Source organism: Mixophyes fleayi, chromosome 9 (genome assembly GCF_038048845.1).
Source record: "Mixophyes fleayi isolate aMixFle1 chromosome 9, aMixFle1.hap1, whole genome shotgun sequence".
Classification (NCBI taxonomy): Eukaryota; Metazoa; Chordata; class Amphibia; order Anura; family Limnodynastidae; genus Mixophyes; species Mixophyes fleayi.
In genome coordinates, this window is record NC_134410.1 from 124,039,710 (window position 1) to 124,056,018 (window position 16,309).

Below are 16,309 nucleotides of genomic sequence, written 5' to 3' on the forward strand. Positions count from 1 at the left end.
CTGCTGATTCCTGTTGTTCGTTAGTGGTTTCCAAACCACTTCAACTCTCCCGTGTTCATCGTGACTGCACCAGCTGATTCCTATCCGCTGCCTCCGTGCTTCTACAGTATCCTGCTCACTTCAACTTTCCGTGTTCATCGTGACTGCACCAGCTGATTCCTATCCGCTGCCTCCGTGTTTCTTCAGAGTCCTGCTCATCGCAACCCTCCAGTACTCATCGTGTCTGCAGCCAGCCGATCCGCTGTCTCCGTGCTTCTACAGTGTTCCTGCTTATGTCAACTCGCCTGTCTGCATCGGGTCAACGCTGCGCTGCTTTCATCTCAGCTATTGGTTATCAGACCGCCTCAACTCTCTCGTGTTCTCCAGGTGTCCAGTTTTATATACTACTGCTTCCTGAGTATTGTTTAATCCTTGCTGGTCTACCTACCGTGCGCTGCACCTACTTGGTTACCGCTTCCACCCTCCAGTGATTTCTCATCCTGCCAGCCTCCTGCGGTTCAGGTATCCCTGCACGTCTCTCTGACAGCCTGCTCTCCTGAACCACGGTATGCATACTTCTCATTGACTGTGTTCGTGTATTGCATACCTAGCTGGACTGAGTTTGTTCTCCTCCAGAGTTCCCTATCCACTGAGACTATTGCTATCATTTGACTGTGTTTCCTTTTAGGCTGGATAGTTCTTGTGACTTTGTATATTTGTGCAGTGCTGTTCAGTTATCATTATATTGTGCATATCATCGTGGGATCAAGATCAGTTTGCCCGTGTATACTCTGCATTGCATTCATCTCCTCGTGCTCCTCCTCACATATATATTTCAGTGGTACAACTTGCTAGATGCAGACCACTGTCTCCTGTTTTCTGTGACACCAGTTTCCAGTATCCTTTCACATAGCAGTGGTACAACTTGCTAACGCAGACCACCGACTCCCCTGATACCTTCACCTACAGCTAAAGAGATGCTGCAGCATCTGGTTACCCGTGTGGAGCAACAGGATGCTCGCCAACAGCTGCTGCTGCAATGTTACCAGGAGTTAGCCTCCCAAGGAACATCTGGGCAAAATATCACAGCTACTGTTGATGCTCCTGTGCTTTCCTCCGTTTCCCCAGTGCCATCCCAGGTGTCTATGGCTTCCACGCTTCACCTGCCTACTCCGTCAAAGTATGATGGAGACCCCAAAACATGTAGGGGTTTTCTCAATCAATGCTCAGTTCATTTTGAGCTCCAACCTCAAAACTTCTCTACTCATCGTTCCAGAGTGGCCTATCTCATTTCCTTGTTTTCCGGACAAGCTCTCGCATGGGCTTCCCCTCTGTGGGAAAGAAATGATCCATTATTACAGGATAGTGCCAAATTTATTTCCACGTTCCGAAGTGTATTTGATGAACCAGGTCGTGTCATCTCCGCTGCATCCAGCATCCTCCGTCTACGTCAGGGTTCTCGTACAGTAGGCCAGTACGTCATTCAATTTAGGATATTAGCCTCTTAACTTCAGTGGAACACTGAAGCGTTAATTGCCGCCTTCTGGCAGGGGCTTTCTGATAAAAAATGCACTGACTACTCAAGAACTACCTACTTCTTTAGAAGATTTGATTTCTCTTTGCCATCGTGTAGACATGAGATTTCATGAAAGAGAGTCTGAAAAAACAACTTCAGTTAAAGCACCTCTTCGCTCAACTTCTCAACTTCGCCCAGCTTCATCTCCTGTGATACCCATGGAGATAGGATGCTCCAAATTAACGTCTGAGGAGAGGGAGCGAAGAGTAAAGAATAGACTTTGTATCTATTGTGCTGATTCCACACATATGCTCAATTCATGCCCTAAAAAATTGGGAAATGCCAGGCCCTAACCAGTTCTGGAGAGGTGAAGTTAGGGTCCCTGGAGTCCTCTCCATGTTCTACGAAATTAAAAGTCTGTGCCTTTGATGTTACAGTTTCCTTTGCTACCAAATCCTTTAAGTCCCAAGCACTTATTGATTCTGGAGCTGCCGGAAATTTTATTTCTAAATCCCTCGTGAATCAATGGTCCCTACCAGTGATTACTTTGAAGACACCTATTACTGTGACTTCTATTGATGGATCACGCATTATCAATGGTCTCATCACCCAGAGTACGTCTCCAGTAACCCTTCAGATTGGTGTACTACACCAAGAAGAAATTTCATTTTTAATTCTTCCTGTTACTACAAGTCTGATTGTTTTAGGCCTTCCATGGCTTCAATGTCACTCTCCCCAGATTGACTGGCGCACTCCTCAAGTTACGTATTGGGGAGCTGAATGTCATCATCGTTGTCTCTCTCAAGTCGTTCCTCTTAAAATACAGCAATCCTCCATTTCACCTTCCTCACCGGGACTTCCTCCTCAGTATGCTTCGTTTGCCGATGTATTTGATAAAACTCAGTCTGAACGTCTTCCTCCTCATCGTTCGTGGGATTGTCCGATTGATCTTCTACCTGGCAAGACTCCTCCTAGGGGTCGTGTGTATCCACTTTCGTTACCTGAAACTCAAGCTACATCTGAATACATCCAAGAGAATCTCCAGCGAGGATTTCTTCTTTGTAAAAAAGATGGATGGATCATTACGCCCCTGCATAGATTTTCGTGGACTTAACGCCATTACTATCAAAAATCGGTATCCCATTCCACTTATTACTGAGCTATTTGATCGGATTAAGGGAGCTCGGATCTTTACCAAGTTGGATCTTCGTGGTGCCTACTTTAATTAGAATCAGGTCCGGTGACGAATGGAAGACAGCTTTCAACACCAGAGATGGGCATTATGAATACTTAGTAATGCCCTTTGGGTTATGTAATGCCCCCGCTGTTTTCCAGGGCTTCATTAATGAGATCTTCCGGGACTTGTTATATGTATGTGTCGTCGTCTATCTGGACGACATATTGATCTTTTCACAGGACCTGCCTTCTCATCATCAACATGTGGCAGAAGTTATTTCCAGACTCCGGAGAAATTCATTATTCTGCAAATTAAAAAAATGTTCATTCGAGTTGCCCCAGATTCCATTTTTGGGATATATTGTCTCCGGAGTTGGTCTGCAGATGGATCCAGAAAAGGTGAATGCTGTGTTACATTGGCCTCAGTCAACTACTCTTCGTGCAATTCAGCATTTTTTAGGTTTTGCCAATTACTATAGACGCTTCATTCAAGATTTCTCTTCGATTGCATCTCCTATTGTGGCCCTAACTCGTAAAGGGGCCAATACTAAGCAATGGTCATCTGAGGCTCTTCAAGCCTTTCAGTTTCTTAAAGAGTCCTTCTCCTCTGCTCCCATTCTTCGACAGCCTGATGTGACGCTTCCCTTCTTCCTAGAGGTAGATGCCTCTAATGTTGGTTTAGGAGCCATTCTCTCCCAAAGATCGGAGCAACAAAATTCCATCCTTGTGCCTTTTACTCTCGGGGTCTTCTGCCTGCGGAGAAGAATTACACCATCGGGGACAAGGAGTTGCTGGCTATTAAAGTAGCATTAGAGGAGTGGAGATGCTTGTTGGAGGGAGCTCGTCATCCTGTGACAATTTTTACTGATCATAAGAATTTGTCATATCTACAGTCTGCTCAATGTTTGAATCCTTGTCAAGCAAGATGGTCTCTTTTCTTTTCTCGTTTTGAGTTAATCATAACCTTCAAACCAGCTGCAAAGAATAAAAAAGCAGATGCTCTATCTCAAGCCTTTGTGACGTCCTCAGACGTTGAAGAGGGTCCCAACCACTCTATATTAGACCCCAAATGTGTTTCTCTGGCTGCTTCTTCCACTAAGGTGCTACCATTTGGGAAAACCCTCGTGCCTCCTGCTCTTAGGAAGAAAATCCTTTCGTGGTTTCACTCTTCTCGTTTTTCTGGACACTCTGGTGAACGCAAGACCTTTGAAATCCTCTCTCGAAGTTACTGGTGGCCTTCTATGAGGAGAGATGTCAAAGAGTTTGTAGCCGCATGTGAATTGTGTTCCCAGTTCAAGACCCCCCGCAGAACTCCAGCGGGTTTGCTTCAACCACTACCCATTCCGTCCAAGCCATGGACCCATATTAGTATGGACTTTGTTACTGATCTTCCTCCTAGTAAAAACTGCAATACTATTTGGGTAGTGGTGGACAGATTTTCGAAGATGGCGCATTTCGTTCCCTTGACTGGTTTGCCTTCTTCTTCTACTCTGGCTGAGTATTTCATCAAAGAAATCTTTCGTATTCATGGATGTCCGTTCGAGATTGTGTCAGATAGAGGAGTACAATTCGTTTCCAGATTCTGGCGTGCCCTTTGTAAGACCTTGGGCATACGATTCTCACTCTGATCTTCCTACCATCCTCAATCAAACGTACAAACTGAAAGGGTCAATCAAGATCTTGAGACGTTTATAAGGATGTTCTCGTCAGCCAATCAAGACAACTGGGTAGAATTGCTTCCTTGTGCTGAATTCTCTCATAACAACATGTATGTCACTCACCGGACTGTGAGTGCTTCTTCCCGGACATTTAGGAACCGTGGTCGTCCTCCATCCTGAGGGACTGCGCATGCGCAGCCCTTTCTAATCCTTCAGTGTATGTTCCTTTAACTTAATTGGCAGATCAGGCAACACTCCCTATATTAAGCACCTGTGGTCAATACCACGTGGCCTGATCTTGGAGTCTCATTCCCCATGAGTCTCTGAAGGTGTTCCTGTGTTTCCTCGTGTATTCAGCGCTGCTGATTCCTGTGGTTTCCAAACCACTTCTACCTCTGTGGTTTCCAAACCACTTCTACTACTGTGGTTCCCATACCACTTCTACCATCCTGTGTATCATCGTGACTGTTAGCTGATTCCTATCCGCTGCCTCCGTGCACTACAGTCTTCAATCTACATCTTCTCACCTGTGCATCATCGTGACTGTTAGCTGATTCCTATCCGCTGCCTCCGTGCACTACAGTCTTCAACCTGCAACTCGTCTGTGTTTCATCGTGACTGTTTGGCTGATTCCTATCCGCTGCCTCTGTGCGCTTCAGTCTTCAGCTCATCTCAACTCTCCCGTGTTTCCTCGAGACTGCTGCTACTATTGCTATCCGCTACTCTCCGTGATCAACAGTTCCAGCTCAACTCTGCTCTCCCGGTTCCCATCGTTACTGCACCTGCTGGTTGCTATTGGCTACCTCCGTGTGTCCGCAGAGTCCCGCTGCTGCTACTCTCAGCTCTACTCGTCCATCTACTGCTGATCCGCTCTCCACGCTTTCCTGTGTTCCCGCTGGTCTCTACCCGCCTGTCAGCATTGGATTCGTGTCTCACCATTTACCCCTCTGCTAGACCATCACCATTCTCCAGGGTCCTCCAGGAGTCCAGTTCCACGCTCTACTGATTCCTGTGTATTTGTTTCCCTGCTGGTCTACTTACCTGTGCGCTGCACCTACTAGACCACCGCTTCACCCATCCAGGGACTTCGCATCCTGCCGGCCTCCTGCCGCTCAGGTATCTCTGCACTCCTGTCTGACTGCCTGCTTCTGAACCACGGTATGCATACTTCTCATTGACTGTGCTGGTGTATTGCATATCTTGCTGGACTGTGTTGGTTCTCCTCTGGAGTTTGCTATCCACTGAGTCTATTGCCATCATTGACTGTGTTATCTTGTGCCGGATTACTTCAAGAGACTTTCTATAATTGCAGTGCTGTTCAGTCATTTATATATATTGTGCATATTACTGTGGATCGAGTTTAAGGTGCCCGTGTATATCCTGTGTTGCAGTCTCTCCCCGTGCACCTCCTCACATATATATTCAGTGGTACAACTTGCTAGAGGCAGACCACTGATCCCTGTTTCCTGTATCACCTGTTCCAGTATCCTCTCACATAGCAGTGGTACAACTTGCTATCGCAGACCACTGACTCCCCGGATACCTCCACTTGGATTCCATTCCTTCACTCAGACAGCGGTACAACTTGCTATCCGCAGACCGCTGACTCTCATCACCTCCTCGTTTCTGTTGGACATTCCTCCTCACTATAGCAGTGGTACAACTTGCTACCGCAGACCACTGACTACCTTCACGTGTCCTTTGTCCATACAGTTCCTCGTGTATTTATACCTCCATATTACCAGTGCTGCTAGTCATAGACTTTCCTGAGCATCTCATCATCTGCTATTTCCTGTTCCGTGATCACCCTGCTACCAGAGTACCATATTACCACCTATACTGCTCTGGTAAGCCTATCACCTGGTGATCCCTGGGTAAAGACTCCTAGTGCCCGTGACAATGTACCATGTGTCATCTTCTAAAACTCCATTCTTTGTGGTTTACGGTCACCATCCGTCTTTTTCGGAATTTCCTGCCCTCCCTCCCACCCAAGTTCCTGCTGTAGAGACTGTTTGTCAAACCTTCAAAAATATTTGGTCTCAGGTCAAAACCTGTTTAAAGAAGACATCTGCCAGATATAAGTCTTTTGCAGATAAAAAGAGACGGGCTATTCCACCACTGAAAATCGGAGATCGTGTTTGGTTATCTACCAAAAATATTCGTTTGAAGGTTCCATCTATGAAATTCGCTCCTCGTTTTATTGGTCCGTATAGGATCATTCAAGTGATAAATCCAGTTTGTTTCAAACTTCTACTTCCTAAGAATCTTCGTATTTCCAACGCCTTCCATGTGTCCTTGCTCAAACCTCTCATCATCAACCGTTTCTCGGTCCCTCCTTCAGCACCTCGGCCAGTTCAAATTCATCAGGAGGAGGACTTTGAGATTACTCATGTATTGGATGCAAAAATTTCGTGAGGAGTTCTTCGTTTCCTCGTTCATTGGGAAGGGCTTTGGTCCTGAGGAGCGCTCATGAATCAAAGCTGAAGATCTCAACGCTCCAGCTCTTCTTAAGAAGTTTTATTCCAAGTATCCGGACAAACCCGGTTCCAGGTGTTCTGTGCCCACCTTTAAAAGGGGGGGTACTGTCACTCACCGGACTGTGAGTGCTACTTCTCGTGTGTTTAGGAACCGTGGCCGTCCACCATCCTGAGGGTCTGCGCATGTGCAGCCCTTTCAAGCCTTCAGTATCTGTTCCTTTTAGTTAATTGGCTGATCAGGCAACACTCCCTATTTAAAGCACCTGTGGTCAATACCTCGTTGCCTGATCTTGGAGTGTCATTCCCCATGAGCCTCTGAAGGTGTTCCTGTGTTTCCTCGTGTATTCAGCTCCTGCTGATTCCTGTTGTTCGTTAGTGGTTTCCAAACCACTTCAACTCTCCCGTGTTCATCGTGACTGCACCAGCTGATTCCTATCCGCTGCCTCCGTGCTTCTACAGTATTCTGCTCACTTCAACTTTCCATGTTCATCGTGACTGCACCAGCTGATGCCTATCTGCTGCCTCCGTGCTTCTACTGTATCCTGCTCACTTCAACTCTCCCGTGTTCATCGTGACTGCACCAGCTGATTCCTATCCGCTGCCTCCGTGTTTCTTCAGAGTCCTGCTCATCGCAACTCTCCAGTGTTCATCGTGACTGCAGCCAGCTGATCCGCTGTCTCCGTGCTTCTACAGTGTTCCTGCTTATGTCAACTCGCCTGTCTGCATCGGGTCAACGCTCCGCTGCTTTCATCTCAGCTATTGGTTATCAGACCGCCTCAACTCTCCCGTGTTCTCCAGGTGTCCAGTTCTATATACTACTGCTTCCTGAGTATTGTTTAATCCTTGCTGGTCTACCTACCGTGCGCTGCACCTACTTGGTTACCGCTTACACCCTCCAGTGATTTCTCATCCTGCCGGCCTCCTGCCGTTCAGGTATCCCTGCACGTCTCTCTGACAGCCTGCTCTCCTGAACCACGGTATGCATACTTCTCATTGACTGTGTTCGTGTATTGCATACCTAGCTGGACTGAGTTTGTTCTCCTCTGGAGTTCCCTATCCACTGAGACTATTGCTATCATTTGACTGTGTTTCCTTTTAGGCTGGATAGTTCTTGTGACTTTGTATATTTGTGCAGTGCTGTTCAGTTATCATTATATTGTGCATATCATCGTGGGATCAAGTTCAGTTTGCCCGTGTATACTCTGCATTGCATTCATCTCCTCGTGCTCCTCCTCACATATATATTTCAGTGGTACAACTTGCTAGATGCAGACCACTGTCTCCTGTTTTCTGTGACACCAATTTTTCAGTATCCTTTCACATAGCAGTGGTACAACTTGCTAACGCAGACCACTGACTCCCCTGATACCTTCACCTGGATTCCATTCCTTCACCCAGACAGCGGTACAACTTGCTATACGCAGACAGCTGACTACCCTCACGTTTCCTTGTCCATCCAGTTCCTTGTGTACAGTTATCTACCTATTACCAGTGCTGCTAGTCATAGACTTTCCTCGAGCATTCTCTTACCATCTGCTGTCTCCTGTTCCGTGGTCACCCCGCTACCAGAGTACCATATTACCAACTATACTGCTCTGGTAAGTCCATCATCTGGTGATACCTGGGTAAAGACTCCTAGTGCCCGTGACAGGGAGATGTAAGTGGTTGGAGGGAAGTGCAAGCTATGCCCTCCATGGTGCTGGCCATGTCCTCACACGTCTGGCCACACCCACACATCACTGGCCACACCTCTGTTGGACGGCACAACAGGCCCTTATTATTTTCATATAATAGGGCTGTCAGTGTTCTTCAAAATCTGCAGTCACATTGTACTGTGTCATCAAAATGGATTCACTTCAGTCCACAGAAGACCAGGAGCACCAAGCAGCTGCTGGCACCAGTCATGATGATAGTAATCCCTCTACGTCAACTGCTAAAGCCTATGTTAAAGTGCATTGTGTTTTTAAGTCAGGGAAAATAAATAAATAAATAAACACCTGTAATCAAGGCAGAGTTAACTGCAGAAAAAGCTAAAATTGCCAACATACCATTCTACACACGCGGTGGCAAGGAAAGAATGAAGCATTTGCCTTTCTCTTCCAGCGCTAGTTCTGCATCTATATATTGGTTTAAATCTCTGTTCAATGCAGCGTATTCCAAGATGACAGATTCCATGCTGCCCACATGTTCCGTATCACAGTCTGTCTGAAGCAGATCTAATGCCACTCCAGTTGTAATATCTATTCCTGTGTCTACGTAAGTTTGACAGCTCTTCAGGGATGAGAGGGAGGTATCCACAGAGGAGAAGGAGATTAAAGATGAAGCACGAGCAGACATGGTTTAATAATGTAGAGAGGTCATTGACAGCACTGTTAGACTTAAGGCAGCTAAGCTATTGGTAGCTTGTTCTGTGGGGTTCCAAACAAACCAAGCACTTCAGCCACAAAAGTGGCACTGCTTGTTGCTGGAGTGCATGGTTTGTTAAACTGTACATGTCCTTTTCAATATCTTAAGGGTGGCAGGGAGGGCCCAAGTACAATTCCATCTTGCTCCATTTTTCTTTTCTGCCACTGCTGTGTGGCAATGTTTCCTAGATGTACTATGAACTGCCGTGTGTTTGTGTCGTTGCTTTGTCGCTTACCATCCAGCCAGCTTTCTTCAGTCTTTGTCCGAAAGTGTATGAAAATAAGACCTGTGAGGTGGTCAAATTTGACTGAAAATGACTGGAAATTAGTGTTATTGAGGTTAATAATAATGTAGGAACAAAAAAGTGCAAAATTATGTGTTTTTAGCATATTTTACCAGTTTTATAAAAAAATACATGTCCAACACCAAAACCAAAACAAAACCAAAACTAAAACAAGAACTTAATCCAGATCTAAAACCAAAACACGGGGGTCCGTGAACATCTCTAATTGATATCTGGTGCATTTCACATTCTCTGCCTGAGTTCCAGGGGTATTTTCTCGTTAAATGAATTTGGTGCAAAATTATTTCACCACCCTCTGTGGTGCGCACTATTTTTAGTGAATTTATCACCAATACACTCATTTGACACCTTTTAGCAAATGAATTTGACTGTTTTGCGCCCGCCTATACTTTTGTAAAGGAGACAAACTTTGCTTCAGGTGTAACGCGTACAAAAGAGTGAAGAACATGTGAGATGAATCGTGCAAGTTAAAATTAATTGTGCTTTACAGGATAAACATGTTTATAACTAATAGTCAGTGCCCATTATAATAGAAAAGTTTGCACATAATTAAACTAAATAATGTTTTTATTATTTTGCACAATGATTGAAAAGGGCAACATTTATCACATAAGCAAACTAGGCATAGGTGGGGGATAGTGAATGGTTTTATATTAATCTTATTTACATTTTTCTTTAGTTTTTAAACCACCTATTGTATCCCAGTATAAATACTGGAAGAATTAGTGTTTGGTAGGGTGATATCAGTATGTGGATAACACAGAAACTAGATCAGGGCTTATTCATCCGCCAAGGTACACGGGCAACTCTAAATAAGGCCCTGGGTACAGATAATTGAATCATGAATTGAATCATGAATCATGAATTATAAATTATGAATTGAATCATGAATCATGAATTATGAATCATGAATTGAATCATGAATCATGAATTGAATCATGAATTGAATCATGAATCATGAATTGAATCATGAATTGAATCATGAATCATGAATTGAATCATGAATCATGAATTGAATCATGAATTGAATCATGAATCATGAATAGAATCATGAATCATGAATCATAAATTGAATCATAAATCATGAATTGAATCAGGAATTGAATCATGAATAATGACTTTAATCATGAATCATGATTTAAATCATGAATCATGAATCATGAATTGAATCATGAATCATGATTTGAATCATGAATCATGAATTGAATCATAAATCATGATTCATGAATTAATTCATGAATCATGAATCAAATCATGAATCATGAATTGAATCATGAATCATGAATTATGAATTGAATCATGAATCATGAATCATGAATTATGAATTGAATCATGAATTGAATCATGAATTGAATCATGAATCATGAATCATAAATTGAATCATAAATCATGAATCATGAATTGAATCATGAATCATGAATTGAATCATGAATCATGAATTGAATCATGAATCATTAATTGAATCATGAATCATGAATCATGAATTGAATCTTGAATCATGAATCATGAATCATGAATTGAATCATGAATTGAATTGAATCATGAATCATGAATTATGAATCATGAATTGAATCATGAATCATGAATTATGAATCATGAATTGAATCATGAATTATGAATCATGAATTGAATCATGAATCATGAATTGAATCATGAATCATGAATCATGAATTGAATCATGAATGGAATCATAAATCAAGAATTGAATCATGAATCATGAATTGAATCATGAATTGAATCATGAATCGAATTATGAATTGAATCATGAATCGAATCATGAATCATGAATTGAATTATGACTTGTGAATTGAATCATGAATCATGAATTGAAATCATGAATCATGATTCAGGAATTGAATCATGAATCATAAGTTGAATCATGAATCATGAATTGAATCATGAATTGAATCATGAATCATGAATTGAATCATGAATTGAATAATAAATCATGAATTGAATCATGAATCATGAATCATGAATTGAATCATGAATCGAATCATGAATTATGAATCAAGAATCATGAATCAAATCATGAATTGAATCATGAATTATAAATCATGAATTGAATCATAAATCATGAATTGAATCATGAATAATGAATCATGAATTGAATCATGAATCATGAATCGAATCATGAATCATGAATCAAGAATCATGAATCGAATCATGAATCATGAATTGAATCATGAATCATGAATCAGGAATCATGAATCAAATCATGAATCATAAATTGAATCATGAATCATGAATCATAAATTGAATCATGAATCATGAATTGAATCATGAATCATGAATTGAATCATGAATTATAAATCATGAATTGAATCATGAATCATGAATTGAATCATGAATCATGAATCAATAATTGAATCATGAATCATGAATGGAATCATGAATCATGATTTGAATCATGAATTGAATCATGAATTGAATCATGAATCATGAATCGAATCATGAATCATAAATCAAGAATCATGAATCATGAATCATGAATTGAATCATGAATCATGAATCGAATCATGAATCATGAATCGAATCATGAATTGAATCATGAATCATGAATCATTAATTGAATCATGAATCATGAATCATTGATTCATGAATCATGAATTGAATAATGAATCATAAATCATGAATCATGAATCGAGTCATGAATTGAATCATGAATTGAATCATGAATCATGAATTGAATCATGAATCATGAATTGAATCATGAATCATGAATAGAATCATGAATCATGATTCAATTCATGATTCATGATTCATGATTCATGATTCGATTCATGATTTATGATTCATGATTTAATTCATGATTCATGATTCAATTCATGATTTATGATTCGATTCATGATTCATGATTCAATTAATGATTCATGATTCATGATTCAATTCATGATTCATGATTCATGATTCAATTCATGATTCATGATTCATGATTCAATTAATAATTCATGATTCATGATTCAATTAATGATTCATGATTCATGATTCATTTCATGATTCATGATTCATGATTCTTGATTCATGATTCATGATTCGATTCATGATTCATGATTCGATTCATGATTCAATTCATGATTCATGATTCGATTCATGATTCGATTCATGATTCGATTCTTGATTTGATTCATGATTCATGATTCATGATTCAATTCATGATTCATGATTCATGATTCAATTCATTATTCATGATTCATGATTCTTGATTCAATTCATGATTCATGATTCTTGATTCAATTCATGATGCATAATTCTTGATTCATGATTGAATTCATGATTCATGATTCAATTCATGATTCATGATTCATGATTTATGATTCTTGATTCAATTCATGATTCATGATTCAATTCATGATTCATAATTCATGATTTATGATTCATAATTCATGATTCATGATTCAATTCATGATTCATAATTCATGATTTATGATTCATAATTCATGATTCATAATTCATGATTCATAATTCATGATTCATGATTCATGATTCAATTAATGATTCATAATTCATGATTTATGATTCATAATTCATGATTTATAATTCATGATTCAATTCATGATTCATAATTCATGATTTATGATTCATGATTCATGATTCAATTCATGATTCATAATTCATGATTCATGATTCATGATTCAATTCATGATTCATGATTCATGATTTAATTAATGATTTATGATTCATGATTTATGATTCAATTCATGATTCATGATTCGATTCATGATTTGATTCATGATTCATGATTCAATTCATGATTCATGATTCAATTCATGATTCATAATGCGATTCATGATACTTGATTCATGATTCATGATTCGATTCATAATTCATGATTCATGATTCAATTCATGATTCATGATTCAATTCATGATTCATAATTCATGATTCGATTCATGATTCAATTCATGATTCATGATTCAATTCATGATTCATGATTCAATTCATTATTCATGATTCATGATTCTTGATTCATGATTCAATTAATAATTCATGATTGATGATTCATGATTCAATTAATGATTCATGATTCATGATTCATGATTCATTTCATGATTCATGATTCATGATTCAATTCATGATTCGATTCATGTTTCTTGATTCATGATTCGATTCATGATTCATGATTCGATTCATGATTCAATTCATGATTCATGATTCGATTCATGATTCTTGATTCATGATTCGATTCATGATTCATGATTCATGATTCAATTCATGATTCATGATTCATGATTCATGATTCAATTCATGATTCATGATTCATGATTCAATTCATGATTCATGATTCATGATTCAATTCATGATTCATGATTCAATTCATGATTCATGATTCATGATTCTTGATTCAATTCATGATTCATGATTCTTGATTCAATTCATGATTCATGATTCAATTCATGATGCATAATTCATGATTTATGATTCATAATTCATGATGCATAATTTATGATTAATGATTCTTGATTCAATTCATGATTCATGATTCAATTCATGATTCATAATTCATGATTCATGATTCGGTTCATGATTCATGATTCAATTCATGATTCATGATTTAATTAATGATTTATGATTCATGATTTATGATTCAATTCATGATTCATGATTCAATTCATGATTCATGATTCATGATTCAATTCATGATTCATGATTCAATTCATGATTCATGATTCATGATTCAATTCATGATTCATAATGCGATTCATGATACTTGATTCATGATTCATGATTCATGATTCGATTCATAATTCATGATTCATGATTCAATTCATAATTCATGATTCATGATTCAATTCATAATTCATGATTCATGATTCAATTCATGTTTCATGATTCATGATTCAATTCATGTTTCATGATTCATGATTCAATTCATAATTCATGATTCATGATTCATGATTCAATTCATGATTCATAATGCGATTCATGATACTTGATTCATGATTCATGATTCATGATTCGATTCATAATTCATGATTCATGATTCAATTCATAATTCATGATTCATGATTCAATTCATGTTTCATGATTCATGATTCAATTCATGATTCATAATTCATGATTCATGATTCATGATTCGATTCATGATTCATGATTCATGATTCAATTCATGATTCATAATGCGATTCATTATACTTGATTCATGATTCATGATTCGATTCATGATTCATGATTCAATTCATAATTCATGATTCATGATTCAATTCATGTTTCATGATTCATGATTCAATTCATGATTCATGATTCAATTCATGTTTCATGATTCATGATTCAATTCATGATTCATGATTCATGATTCATGATTCAAGTCATGATTCATGTTTCAATTCATGATTCAATTCATGATTCATGATTCATGATTCAATTAATAATTCATGATTGATGATTCATGATTCAATTAATGATTCATGATTCATTTCATGATTCATGATTCATGATTCAATTCATGATTCGATTCATGATTCTTGATTCATGATTCATGATTCGATTCATGATTCTTGATTCATGATTCATGATTCATGATTCGATTCATGATTCATGATTCAATTCATGATTCATGATTCGATTCATGATTCGATTCATGATTCGATTCTTGATTTGATTCATGATTCATGATTCATGATTCAATTCATGATTCATGATTCATGATTCAATTCATGATTCATGATTCATGATTCTTGATTCAATTCATGATTCATGATTCTTTATTCAATTCATGATGCATAATTCTTGATTCATGATTGAATTCATGATTCATGATTCAATTCATGATTCATGATTCATGATTTATGATTCTTGATTCAATTCATGATTCATGATTCAATTCATGATTCATAATTCATGATTTATGATTCATAATTCATGATTCATAATTCATGATTCATGATTCAATTCATGATTCATAATTCATGATTTATGATTCATAATTCATGATTCATGATTCATGATTCAATTCATGATTCATAATTCATGATTTATGATTCATAATTCATGATTCATAATTCATGATTCAATTCATGATTCATAATTCATGATTCATGATTCATGATTCAATTCATGATTCATAATTCATGATTTATGATTCATAATTCATGATTCATAATTCATGATTCAATTCATGATTCATAATTCATGATTTATGATTCATGATTCATGATTCAATTCATGATTCATAATTTATGATTCATGATTCTTGATTTAATTCATGATTCATGATTCAATTCATGATTCATGATTCATGATTTAATTAATGATTTATGATTCATGATTTATGATTCAATTCATGATTCATGATTCGATTCATGATTTGATTCATGATTCATGATTCAATTCATGATTCATGATTCAATTCATGATTCATAATGCGATTCATGATACTTGATTCATGATTCATGATTCATGATTCGATTCATAATTCATGATTCATGATTCAATTCATGATTCATGATTCATGATTCAATTCATGATTCATAATTCATGATTCGATTCATGATTCATGATTCGATTCATGGTTCATGATTCAATTCATAATTCATGATTCATGATTCATGATTCAATTCATGATTCATAATGCGATTCATGATACTTGATTCATGATTCATGATTCGATTCATGATTCAATTCATAATTCATGATTCATGATTCAATTCATGTTTAATGATTCATGATTCAATTCATGATTCATAATTCATGATTCATGATTCAATTCATGATTCATGATTCAATTCATAATTCATGATTCATGATTCAATTCATGTTTCATGATTCATGATTCAATTCATGATTCATAATA

At 38.2% G+C, this 16,309-nt stretch overlaps 1 protein-coding gene across 4 annotated transcripts in view; it reads right to left on the reverse strand.

Moving 5' to 3' along the window:
- SYN1 (synapsin I) overlaps positions 1-16,309 on the reverse strand; it is an 87,410-nt gene that overhangs the window by 11,421 nt on the left and 59,680 nt on the right. The gene's annotated exons all lie outside the window — the stretch shown is intronic.